We start from the raw sequence: 12,948 nt of genomic DNA, 5'->3' as shown, positions 1-12,948 counted from the left end.
CTTCAGAAGGGACTGGTTGGATCTCCTTGCAGTCCAGGGGTCTCTCAAGAGTCTTCTCCAGCACCACAGTACAAAAGCATCAATTCTTCAGAGCTCAGCTTTTCTTCACAGTCCAACTCTCACATCCATACATGACCACAGGAAAAACCATAGCCTTAACTAGATGGGCCTTTGCTGGCAAAGTAGTGTCTCTGCTTTTGAATATGCTATCTAGGTTGGTCATAACTTTTCTTCCAAAGAGTAAGTGTCTTTTAATTTTACGGCTGCAGTCACCATCTGCAGTGATTTTGGAGCCCCAAAAAATAAGGTCTGACACTGTTTCCACTTCTATTTCCCATGAAGTGCGGGGACTAGATGCCATGATCCTCGTTTTCTGAATGTTGATCTTTAAGCCAACTTTTTCACTCTCCTCTTTAACTTTTATCAAGAGGCTTTTTAGCTCCTTTTCACTTTCTGGCATAAGGGTGGTGTCATCTGCATATCTGAGGTTATTGATATTTCTCCCGGCCATTGATTCCAGCTTGTGCTTCTTCCAGCCCAGCGTTTCTCATGATGTACTCTGCATAGAAGTTAAATAAGCAGGGTGACAATATATAGCCTTGACGTACTCCTTTTTCTATTTGGAACCAGTCTGTTGTTCCATGTCTAGTTCTAACTGTTGCTTCCTTACCTGCATATAGGTTTCTCAAGAGGCAGGACAGGTGGTCTGTTATTCCCATCTCTTTCAGAATTTTCCACAGTTTATTGTGATCCACATAGTCAAAGGCTTTGGCATAGTCAATAAAGCAGAAATAGATGTTTTTGTGGGACTCTCTTGCTTTTTCCATGATCCAGCAGATGTTTGCAATTTGATCTCTGGTTCATCTGCCTTTTCTAAAACCAGCTTGAACATCTGGAAGATCACGGTTCATGTATTGCTAAAGCCTGGCTTGGAGAATTTTGAGCATTACTTTACCAGCGTGTGAGATGAGTGCAGTTGTGTGGTAGTTTGAGCATTCTTTGGCATTGCCTTTCTTTGGGATTGGAATGAAAACTGACCTCTTCCAGTCCTGTGGCCACTGCTGAGTTTTCCAAATTTGCTGGCATATTGACTGCAGCACTTTGACAGCATCATCTTTCAGGATTTGAAATAGCTCAATTGGAATTCCATCACCTCCACTAGCTTTGTTCATATACATATACACACATTTTTTATATATAATATAGTGTGTATAGTGTTTGTGTGTGTGTGTGTATATATATATATCTGCTTGAGGTGAAAAAAGAGAGATTGCTCCATATCCTTGTCCTTGACTTATTCTTACAGGAGGTTTTTGCTTCTTACCCTTATTCGACTAGTAAAATTTGTACATCTGTCTTCCTAAATGGTCTTATCAGAATGATACTGGAATTATCCCAAGACATTGTGTAAAGAGTAACTCCATATCATTGCAGCTTCCCCTGTAGCTCAGTTGGTAAAGAATCTGCCTGTGATGCAGGAGACTTGGGCTTAATTCCTGGATTGGAAAGATCCCCTGAAGAAGAAAATAGCAACCCACTCCAGTATTCTTGCCTGGAGAATCCCATGGACAGAGGAGCCTGGCTGGCTACAGTCCCTTGGGTCACAAGAGTCAGACACAACTTAGGAACTAAACCACTACCATATTATTGGTGAAATCATCTAAATCAGTAAGATAGATCCAAGTGCAGGTCTCAAAGCAGCCTCACAACAGACGGTCCTCTCGGTACCTGATTCTGCCAACCACCAGTCATTAGAAGTTCAGGGTTTCCATGGATTTCTTGTCCTAGGTACAGGTGAAACTATAACTATTCAAAAGCTCATTTCACAAATTAGGTCACTTGGAAATTGGTAGATGTTAATCTAATCATTATCGGAGGGAAGAAGGTTTCTATGAATGGCTTACAAAGCCGGCTATAATTAAAGGATAAAAAGGCATGAGAAAGTGAATTGTGGAAGTCTGTAGAATAAAAATTTAACTTTGATTTGATTTGATTGCTTCTTCAATGCTATTGGTAATTCCCTGTTGCCTGAAAGAGAAATTCCCAGATTTCTGGTTCTTTCATGTAGAAAATTTTTTTTCAGTTGTAGATTGGATAGGATTTTGTAAGAATTTCAGTGATAGTCAAGTATTATTTTCACCTTCCCAGAAGGCTTTCTCCCTTTTTTGAAAACAAAAACAAAAGCAAAAAATCCCAATCTCTTCAGACAGGTATATTTCTCTATTTCTCAGGCCAACAGTTTGGATGGAATTGATTCTACTTTGAACTCAAGGATAAACAAATAATCCAGGCATGGCCACTCAGATATCTGCAGCTCTTTGTTGTTGTTTACTTGCTAAGTTGTGTCTGACTCTGTGACCCCATGGACTGAAGCATGCCAGGCTTTCCTGTCCTTCACCATCTCCTGGAGTTTGTTCAAACTCATGTCCCTTGCATTGGAGTCTTAACCAATGGAGCATTAACAGAGTCCCTTATCTCCATTTAAAAAAGTTACTTTATTAAGGTATGAGTTCAGTTCAGTTCAGTTGCTCAGTTGTGTCCAACTCTTTGTGACCCCATGGACTGCAGCACGCCAGGCCTCCCTATCTATCACCAACTCCAGGTGTCCACCCAAACACATGTCCATTGAGTTGGTGATAACAACCAACCGTCTCATCCTCTGTCATCCCTGTGGCCTCCTGCCCTCAGTCTTTCCCATCATCAGGGTCTTTTCAAATGAGTCAGCTCCTCACATCAGGTGGCCAAAGTATTGGAGTTTCAGCTTCAACATCAATACTTCCAATGAATATTCAGGATTGATATCCTTTAAGATTGACTGGTTTGATCTCCTTGCAGTCCAAGGGACTCTCAAGAGTCTTCTTCAGCACCACAATTTGAGGGCATCAATTCTTTGGTGCTCAGCCTTTTCTATTGTCTAGTTCTCACATCCATAAATGACTACTGGAAAAATCATAGCTTTGACTACACGGACCTTTTTAGGCAAAGCAATATCTCTGTCTGTGGAATTCTCCAGGCAAGAATACTGGAGTGGGTTGCCATTTCCTTTTCCAGGGGATCTTCCTGATCTAAGGATCGAACTTGGGTCTCCTGTATTGCAGGCAGATTATTTAACATCTGAGCCACCAGGTAAGTCCATCTGCAACTCTCTACCCAAATCTTTTGTTGTGAGATTAGAAGGCTTCCCTGGTAGCTCAGCTGGCAAAAAATTTGCCCTCAAAGAGGAAGACACTGGTTTGATTCCTGGGTCAGGAAAATCCCCTAGAGAAGGGATAGACTGCCCACTCCAGTATTCTTGGGCTTCCCTGGTAGCTCAGCTGGTAAAAAGAAATCTGTCTGTAATGTGGGAGACCTGGGTTTGATCCCTGGGTTGGGAAGATCCCCTGGAGAAGGGAAAGGCTACCCACTCCAGTATCCTGGCCTGGAAAATCCATGGATTCTACAGTCCATGGGGTTACAGAGAATAGGACACTACTTTCACTTTCAGACAAAACTAATGAAAACCTCTTTCTTGGAATTTTGCTAGCTATATTCAGAAATAGTCATGTTTCTTGATAGCAAAAGTTAAATTTGTGAATGCAAATGCTTATCTAAGGATAAAATAATCAATAGCAATGTGAGAAAAACAAAGGAATTTTAACAATACTGTTAGCAGCTTTGAATTCATTTATGCCTGAAGCCAACTGAATTGAGCTTCCCAGTTAAAGGAGCTAAGAAATTAATATTTTAGAGTTTTCTTGTTGTTTAAACTAGTATTAAATACATGTCTTTAAGAAATAAATGGATTTTAACTAGCACAATTGTCAGGTTTTTGTCCCAGCAAATATTATACTGTGATGTAAAGTATTATTGGGACTCTTTTCTGGTCCTTTGTAGTTACAAAAGACTATAAAAATTACTGTAGGAAGTTAGAAACAAAAAAGATAAATTTCAAATGACCAGGTTCAATGGGAGCTTGATTCCATGATGTTGGCTTTTTGTATTTTTCATCAAGTTTCAAGGACTAACTTTGGGTTATTTACCTCCAGAAATCTTTTGAGAAAGCTAAAAAAGAAAAGAAAAATGCTTTCTTGCCACACCAGACATTGGTAAACAGGATGCTATCTATTCATTCTTCTCCTCATCTCATGAGATTTAGTGCACCACTCTATCTAGAATTACTTGCAAAATATGATTCTTTTTTCTGTAAGAATGGGGTCCTGTTTCCTACCTGGAGACCAGAACTGTTCCTCTTTTCTAGCTGGAGACTGTTTTCTGAACTGTTGGCTATGCTTCTATGCTCATTATGGAGAATGAACCTCAGGGAGAGGGTCAAGTGACACTGTGCTTTGGGAGAAATCCGATATTGGTTTCCAAGGAAGTCAAGTTCAAATCCAGATCCAAGGCAGTCATGGCTAAAATTCCTAGGCTTTCTTGTGGCCTTTATACAGCGTATTAGAAAGCAGAGACATTGCCAACAAAGGTCTGTATAGTCAAAGGTATGGTTTTTCCAGTAGTCATGTATGGATGTGAGAGTTGGACCATAAAGAAGGCTGAGCACTGAAGAATTAATTCTTTTGAACTGTGGTGTTGGAGAAACTCTTGAGAGTCCCTTGGACTGCAAGAAGATCAAACCAGTCAATCCCAAAGGAAATCAACCATAAATATTTATTGGAAGGACTGATGCTGAAGCTGAAACTCCAATACTGGGCCAGTACTCTGATGTGAAAAGCCAACTCATTAGAAAAGACCCTGATGCTGAGAAAGATTGAAGGCAGGAGGAGAAGGAGATAACAGAAGAAGAGATGGTTGGACGGCATAACCAACTCAATGGACATGAGTTTGAGTGAGCTCCAGGAGATGATGAAGGGTAGGGAAGCTTGGCATGCTGCAATCCTTGGGGTCACAAAGAGTCAGATACAACTGACTGACTGAACAACAAATTCCTAATTTGGGAAGAAACTGCAGATTCTGGTGGGCTACTCAAACACTGCCCCAGAGAGCCAAATATTGGTCTCTGGAAGATCTGCAGAGATCACTGGATGAAAAGGGTGAAGAAATGTAACTAGTATCTCAAAGGATAGAATACTTTCAGACAGCTTGGACATTAAAAGACAAGGCATACAGCACAGATATTTCAGGTTACTGTCAAAGCAGAGATTAGCCCAGTCTTTAGTATTCACAGCTGGCATAGAACTGACAATGACCCCAAAGCAGAGTCTTTTATCCAAATAAAACAGATACTAATCCCTTCTCCATATCTCCCTCACTTACTACCTGCATATATTTATGCAACTTCTATACAGAGAGAAAGTTGACAGAACAGGTGAGAGTGAAAGAAATGTGAATGAATATTCCTTTCCTCTGGCATAAATCTCATTCTAGATGCAGAACCTCAGCCCAGACTTTTGAAGATCTAAATCAGACTGTGACAAGCAATATCACCTAGACCTGGTTAAATGTTTACCTGACGTATAAGAGCCATAAATAAGAACTAATTAAAAAGCCAAGGGGCAAGATTGATATTTTTTGAAAGGGATGGATAGATTGTTAATTGACAATTATCTCTTTTCCCATGCCAGTTTACAATGGGTGGAGACTGAGAAAAATAAAATAGATTTCAATTATATCTCTGAGTTAAGCCTTACCAAAATTGTCTCCTATCCATGTACAGATGCTAAAAGGACAGAAGGAAAACAGAAGGAAGAAAGGAAAAGGAAAGACTCAGCCTGTTACTAGCATCATTTCATTTTTTAAAAAAGGTAGCTTTCAAAACAAACCGTAAAATGTACAATTCACAACAACAAAAAGCAACTTAACTAAAAGATAGGCAAAAGACTTGAATAGATATGTTCATGCACTTGGAAAAATAATGAAAATCTGTAATTATTAGGAAACTGTAAATTAAAGCCATGATGAGATACCTCATACCCACTAGGAAGCTTACTATAAAAAAATAGAAGTAAAAAAGAAAATAAGTATTGATGAGGATGTGAAAAAGTTGGAATCCTTGTGCATTGTTGGTAGAAATTTCCCAAGTAGAACAACCACTATGGAAATATAACAGTTCTGTGGTGCTGGAGATGAAGATTTTGGAGATGAAGAAAATAAAAACTGTCACGGCTTCAACTTTTTGTCCTTGTATTTACCATGAGGTGATGGGACCAGATGCCATGAATTTAGTTCTATGAATGCTGAGTTTCAAGTCAGCTTTTTCATTCTCTTCATTCACCCTCGTTAAGAGGCTCTTTGGGCTTCTCTGATAGCTTAGTGGGTAAAGAATATGTCACAATTCAAGAGACATAGAAGACATGAGTTCAATCCCTGGGTCAGTTTGAAACCTTGGTGAAGGAAATGGCAACCCATGCCAGTATTCTTGCCTGGGAAATCCCATGGACAGAGGAGCCTGGTGAGCTACAGTTCATGGGGGTCACAAAGAATTGGACACAACTGAGAGCCAGAGAATACATGCCAGTGTTTAATAATCTTCTACCTTTAGATTCAGTGGGCTTGATCAACTTTCTCTTATTGCAGTAGTCTTGACTTCTAGTCCTAAAGTCTTTTTCTTTCTAGTTTTAATAAATGCCTGCTACAATTTTTCTTCTACTATATTAGGATAAGTGAGGGATGTAATAGAACTATAAACACTGTTCTTATCCTACAAAGCTTATTACATGTTAAATAGAAATGAAAATACTCAAAAGTATTAGCAAAAAAGTAAGGGTAATAGAAGGGCTTCCCAGATGACTCAGTTGGCAAAGAATCTTCCTGCAATGCAAGAGATGCTGGTTTGATCTCTGGGTGGGGAAGATCCCCTGAGGGAGGAAATTGCAATCCACTCCAGTTTTCTTGCCTGGAGATTACCATGGACAGAGGACCCTTGTGGGCTGTATGTGGTTGCAAGTTGTTGGACATGACTGAGCACACACATGCAAGATTAATAAAGATTCTATGAAGAGAGAAGTCAGTGTGATTTAGAAATAGACTATGAATAAGATCATTAACTAAAACCTGTATGAACCCAAAGGTAATGTTGTGTAAAGAGTACCTCTGACTTTACCATTGACTAGTCTGTAACCTTTATCAGGTTACCTAATATCTGTGCACTTCAGATTCCTCATCCATCAAATGTGAAGAATAGCTGATTAAACTAAGTTATGAGACTTGAAATAGCCAAAAATTATGAGCACTTGTGGTGGGGCATGTGGTGGAGGTGGTTTAGTTGCTAAGTTGTGTCCGACTCTTGCAACCCCATGGACTGAAGCCCGCCAGGCTCCTCTGTCCATGGGATTCTCCAGGCAAGAATACTGGAGCGGGTTGCCATTTCCTTCTCCAGGGGATCTTTCCCACCCAGGAATCGAGCCTGTGTCTCCTGCATTGCAGGCAGATTCTTGACTGACTGAGCTATGAGTGCTTATATATATATATATATTTCAATATAATCTATATAATTATATCATTTGATATAATTATATATATCATCCAATCCCTTTCACCTCTGTTTTCATGAAAGGTGACTGAGGCAAAACAATAGTATATCCAAGTTTATCACCTGATGAATGGCTGACCTACAGTGAAAAATTTAAGCAGTATAATTTACTTCACTAAGATAAAACCTCCAAAGGTGTTTTTAAACTGAAAAAAGCAAGTATGTATCCTAAATGCAAGGCAGCAAAGGAGACACAAATATAAAACAGGCTTTTGGACTCAGTGGGAGAAGGTGAGGATGGGATCACTTGAGCACTAAAACATGTATATTACCATATGTAAAATAGATGACTGGTTCATTTGATGTATGAAGCAGGGCACCCAAAGCTGGTGCTCTGGGACAACCCAGATGGATAGGGTGGGGAGGGAGGTGGGAGGGGGTTTCAGGTTGGGGGGGGGGACACATGTATAGCTGTGGCCAATTCATGATGATTTATGGCAAAAAACCATCACAATATTGTAAAGAAATTGTTCTCCAATTAAGATAAATTAATATAAAAAAGAAAATAAGACAAATATATAAAGAATAAATGTCTATGAAAACAGGAAGACTAATTGACTTGTGAAATTTCTTTGTTCTTATGTATTTTGATATCTGAGATGTAATAAACATTAACTATAAATTGCACTTTCTACATATTCCTTCCAGTTTTTACATTTTAAAATAGCACAAATCCCTCTTTTTCCTAGTTATTTGAAAACTACTTAAATATTTTCATTCTTGGATCAGAAGCAACATATCTCAGTGCAATGTTGCTATTTTTCTTTATAATACTAAGAAGGTCAGATGGGAATTTGTGCCACCATTTCTCCACTGAAAGCAAAGAAGAGAATCTTTGAGCTGTGAGAATTTTCTTTTGTTTACTTTGGCTGACACTCATCCGTATAGCCTCTTGGATCTTTCTCTGAGAGCCTCAGTCGCAGCTATTCTGAAGGTCAGGTCTTTGCTCCACATATCTGTCACCATATTCCTTGTGACTTTTCAGGCATCACAGATGGTAACATTTTGATTTGTTTAGGTTCACTGTCAATTAGGCAAATGAACTTTGGTTTGGCAATACTTTGAATTATCTTGGGACTTCCCTTGTGGCTTGCCAGTAAAGAATCCGCCTGCGATGCAGGAGACGTAGGTTAGATCCCTACGTCAGGAAGATCCCCTGGAGAGGGGCATGGCAACTCACTCCAGCATCCTTGATGGAGAATCTCATGGGCAGAGGAGCCTAGTGGTCCATAGGGTTGCAAATTATCTAGTATTCTTGGGATGGTAAATAAAATTTTGACTGTATTTATAGAACATAGAATCTGTTTTGATTCAAAGAGATCTATACCTGAATCCCTTCTCTGTCATTTCCTAGCTATGTATTTTTAAACTAACATAATATAATTGATGAAATATAAGAGGATACCCAAATTTCAAATGAGAATATCCAAAAGAAGTTTAAATTTATAAACTGTTATATATTTGATTATAATGTTTAATTTTAAATTTAGTTCTAGATTTTAAAAACATTTATTAAATGAAAGTTATGACTAGCCTAGATAGCATATTAAAAAGCAGAGACATTATTCTGCCAGCAAAGGTCCGTCTAGTCAAAGCATGGTTTTTCCGGTAGTCATGTATGGATGTGAGAGTTGGACTATAAAGAAAGCTGAGCACTGAAGAATTGATGCTTTTGAACTGTAGTGTTGGAGAAGACTCTAGAGAGTCCCTTGGCCTGCAAGGAGATCCAACCAGTCAATCCTAAAGGAAATCAGTCCTGAATGTTCATTGGAAGGACTGATGTTGAAGCTGAAACTCCAGTACTTTGGCCACCTGATGAGATGATTCATTTGAAAAGACCCTGATGCTGGGAAAGATTGAAGGCAGGAGAAGAAGGGGATGACAGAGGATGAGATGGTTGGATGGCATCACTGACTCAATGGACATGAGTTTGAGTAAACGCCAGGAGTTGGTGATGGACAGGGAGTCCTGGTGTGCTGCAGTTCATGGGGTCACAAAGAGTCAGACGCAACTGAGCAACTGAACTGAACTGAACTCGTAATAACCTATAATGGAAAAGAATCTGACCAAGAATATATTTTCTGTGTCAGGTTCTTTTCCATTACAGGTTATTACAAGCTATTGAATATAGTTCCCTGTGCTATGGAGTAAGTCCTTGTTTATCTGTTTTACATATAGTAGTGTCTGTTAATCCCAAATAACCACTTTATTCCTCCCCCACCATTTCCCCTTTGGTAACTTTAAGTTTGTTTCCTGTTGACAGATATTTAGATTGTGTCCTTGGCTTGGTGGCTGTAAGTAGTGTTGCAGCACTGTGAATATTGGGGTACATTCATCTGTTTGAATGACAGTTTTTGTCTTTTCCACATATATGCCCAGGGATGGGATTATGGGATAATATGGTAACTCTGTTATTAGTGTTTAAGTACTTCATTACAGGTCTTCATAGTGGCTGCACCAATTTGGATTCTTATCAAGTGTTAGAAGGGTTCCATTTTCCCCACACCCTCTCCAGAACTTATTATTTGTAGACGTTTTGATGGTGGCTATTCTGACAAGTGTGAGGTGGTATCTCATTTTAGTTTTAATTTGCATTCCTCTATTAATTAGTGACGTTGTGCATCTCTTCATGTGCTTGTTGGCCATCTGTATGACTTCTTTTGAGAAGAGTCTATTTAGATCTTCTGCTCTTTTTGATTGTTATTTGTTTCTGATAGCGAGTTTTGTAAGCTCTTTATATATTTTGAAAATTAATTCCTGTTGGTCTCATTGTTTGCAAATATTTTCTCCCAATTTGTTGGTTGCCTTTTAATTTTGTTTACAGTTTCCTTTTCTGTGCAAAAGCTTTTAAGTTCAATTAGGTCCCATTTATTTATTTTGCTTTTGTTTCCATTACTTTAAGAAATGGATATAAAGGAAGATTCCTGTGATTTATGTCATACAAGCTCTGCCTATGTTTTCCTCCAGGACTTTTAGAGCATTTGTGAGGGAATGTTCTGATCTCATTGATTCAATTTTACCAGCACCAATCATTGAAGAAATAGTATTTTCTCCACTTTCTTCCACTGAAAAGAAAGTCTTTTCTCCACTTTATTCCCTCCTTTGCCATAGATTATTTGACGAAGGCATGCTGATTTATCTCAGGGTTTCTATCCTCTTTCATTGATCTATGTGTCTACTTTTTTTCCAGTAACACACTGGTTACTGAATCTCTGAGGTATAGTCTGAGATCAGGAAACCTGATTTCTCCAGCACTGTTCCTCTTTCTCAAGATTGTTTTGGCTATCTGGGTTTGTGTGCATGTTTCTATACAAATTTTAAAATCTTTTGTCCCAGTTCTGTGAAAAGTGGCACTGGTAATTTGAAAGTGATTGCATTGAACCCATAGATTTCCTTGAGTAGAATGGTTATCTTAACAATATTAATTATTTTAACCTAAGAACAGAGAATATCTTTCCATCTGTTTGTGTTCTCTTCGTTTAGGTTCAACAGCATCTTATAGTTTTCAGAGTATAGTCCTTTTGCCTCCTAGAGTTACTCCTAGGTATTTTGTTCTTTTTGATGTGATGCTAAATTGGATTGTTTCTTTAGTTTCTCTTTTGGACACTTTGTTGTTAGAGTCTAGAAATTCAACAGATTTCTGTATATTAACTTTGCGTTGTGCAACTTTATTGTTGAGCTCTAGTCATTTTCCAGTAGTATCATTCAGATTTTCTATGTATATTGTCATGTTATCAGCAAAAGTGACAGTTATACTTCTTTGTTTCTAATTTGGATTTCTTTTATTTCTTTTTCCTCTTTGATTAGTATGTCTAGGACTTCCAACAATATGTTGCATAAAAGTGGCAAGAATGAGCATTCTTGTCTTGTTCCTGACCTTAGAGGCAATGCTATCAGCTTTTCACTATTGAGTGTGAAGTTAACTGTCAGCTTGCCATGTATATTAGTTGCTCAGTCATGTCTGATTCTTTGTGACCCCATGGGCTATAATCCACAAGGCTACTCTGTCCATGATATTCTATAAGCAAGAATATTGGAGTGGGTTGCCATTCCCTTCTCCAGAGCATATTCCCAACCCAGGGATCAAACCCACATCTCCCACGTTGTCAGCAGATTGGCAGATTCTTTACTGTCTGAGACACCAGAGAGCCCGTATATGGCCTTTATTGTGTTGAGGCATATTCCCTCTCTGTCTACTTTCTGGAGAGTTATCACAAATGGATGTGGAATTTATTAAAATGATCATATGGCTTTCACTGAGATGATTATATGAGATGATCTGTAGTAAGTCGCTTACATAGGAACTATTTCCATTCTGAGAGCACATTTGTAGGTCTGACAAAGTTAGCCTAGATACCCACCTAACACAATTGGCTATATAACACTGTATTGTAATAAGTTTATAATACTTTTCACACAAATAATACATAAAAAGCAAACAAAAATAAACTTTTTGATCTTATACTGTAACTTGAAACGTACAGTAGTACAACAGCTGGCACTTCTTACCAGTACCAGGTACAGCACCACTGCTTTTACACTTGCTTCCATACATCCTGGGCTTGAAATAAAGATACTTTACTATTGCAATCTATAAAGTACTGTAAAGTGCACAAAAGCACAACCGCTTGCAGAGGATGCGTGCACACGGCAATGCACACCAGACCCGTGCGCTAGCTTACACGATTTGACACGTGCATGTATCTTTTCATTTTTGAACGTTTATAACTTGTTTCGTATGTAGGAAAGCAATGTGTTGAGATGATTGTATGATTTTCATTCTTGTTTAAAATGTTATTCATCAAGTGGATTGATTTGTGGATATTGAAAACTTCTTGCATGCCTGGGATAAATCTCACTTGATTTTGGTTTGTGATCCTTTTAATATATTGTTGGATTCAGGTTGTTAGTATTTTGTTGAGGATTTTTACATCTATGTTCAGCAGTGATATTGATCTATAATTTCCCTTTTTGTGATATCATTGTCTGGTTTTGTTATCAACGTTATGGTGACATCATAAAATGAGTTCAGAAGTGTTCTCTTCTTTGCAATGGTTTATAATGGCTTCAGATGGATAGGTGATAACTCTGCTCTAAATCTTTGGTAGAACTCACTTGTGAAACCATTTGATTGTATACTTTTTGTTAGCAGTTTTTAAGTTACACTCAATTTCAGTACTGACAATTGATCTGTTAATATTTATATTTTTTTTGATTCATTCTTGGAAGATTGTACCTTTCTAAAAAATTATCCATTTCTTCTAGATTGTCTGTTTCATTGCTGTAGTCTCTTATGATGCTTTGTATTTTTGCGGTGTCAGTTGTACCTTCTCCTTCATTTCTGCTAATTATGATTTGGGTCCTCTTCTCTTTTTTTCCTTAATGAGTATGGTTTAAAGTTAATCAGTTTTGTTTATGTTTTTTCAAAGGAATAGCTTTTAGTTTCATTAATATTCTCTATTTTTGTCTTTCTTTTATCTCTT

This window comes from Ovis canadensis, chromosome 9 (genome assembly GCF_042477335.2).
Source record: "Ovis canadensis isolate MfBH-ARS-UI-01 breed Bighorn chromosome 9, ARS-UI_OviCan_v2, whole genome shotgun sequence".
Lineage (NCBI taxonomy): Eukaryota > Metazoa > Chordata > Mammalia > Artiodactyla > Bovidae > Ovis > Ovis canadensis.
This window is presented reverse-complemented; position numbering follows the sequence as displayed.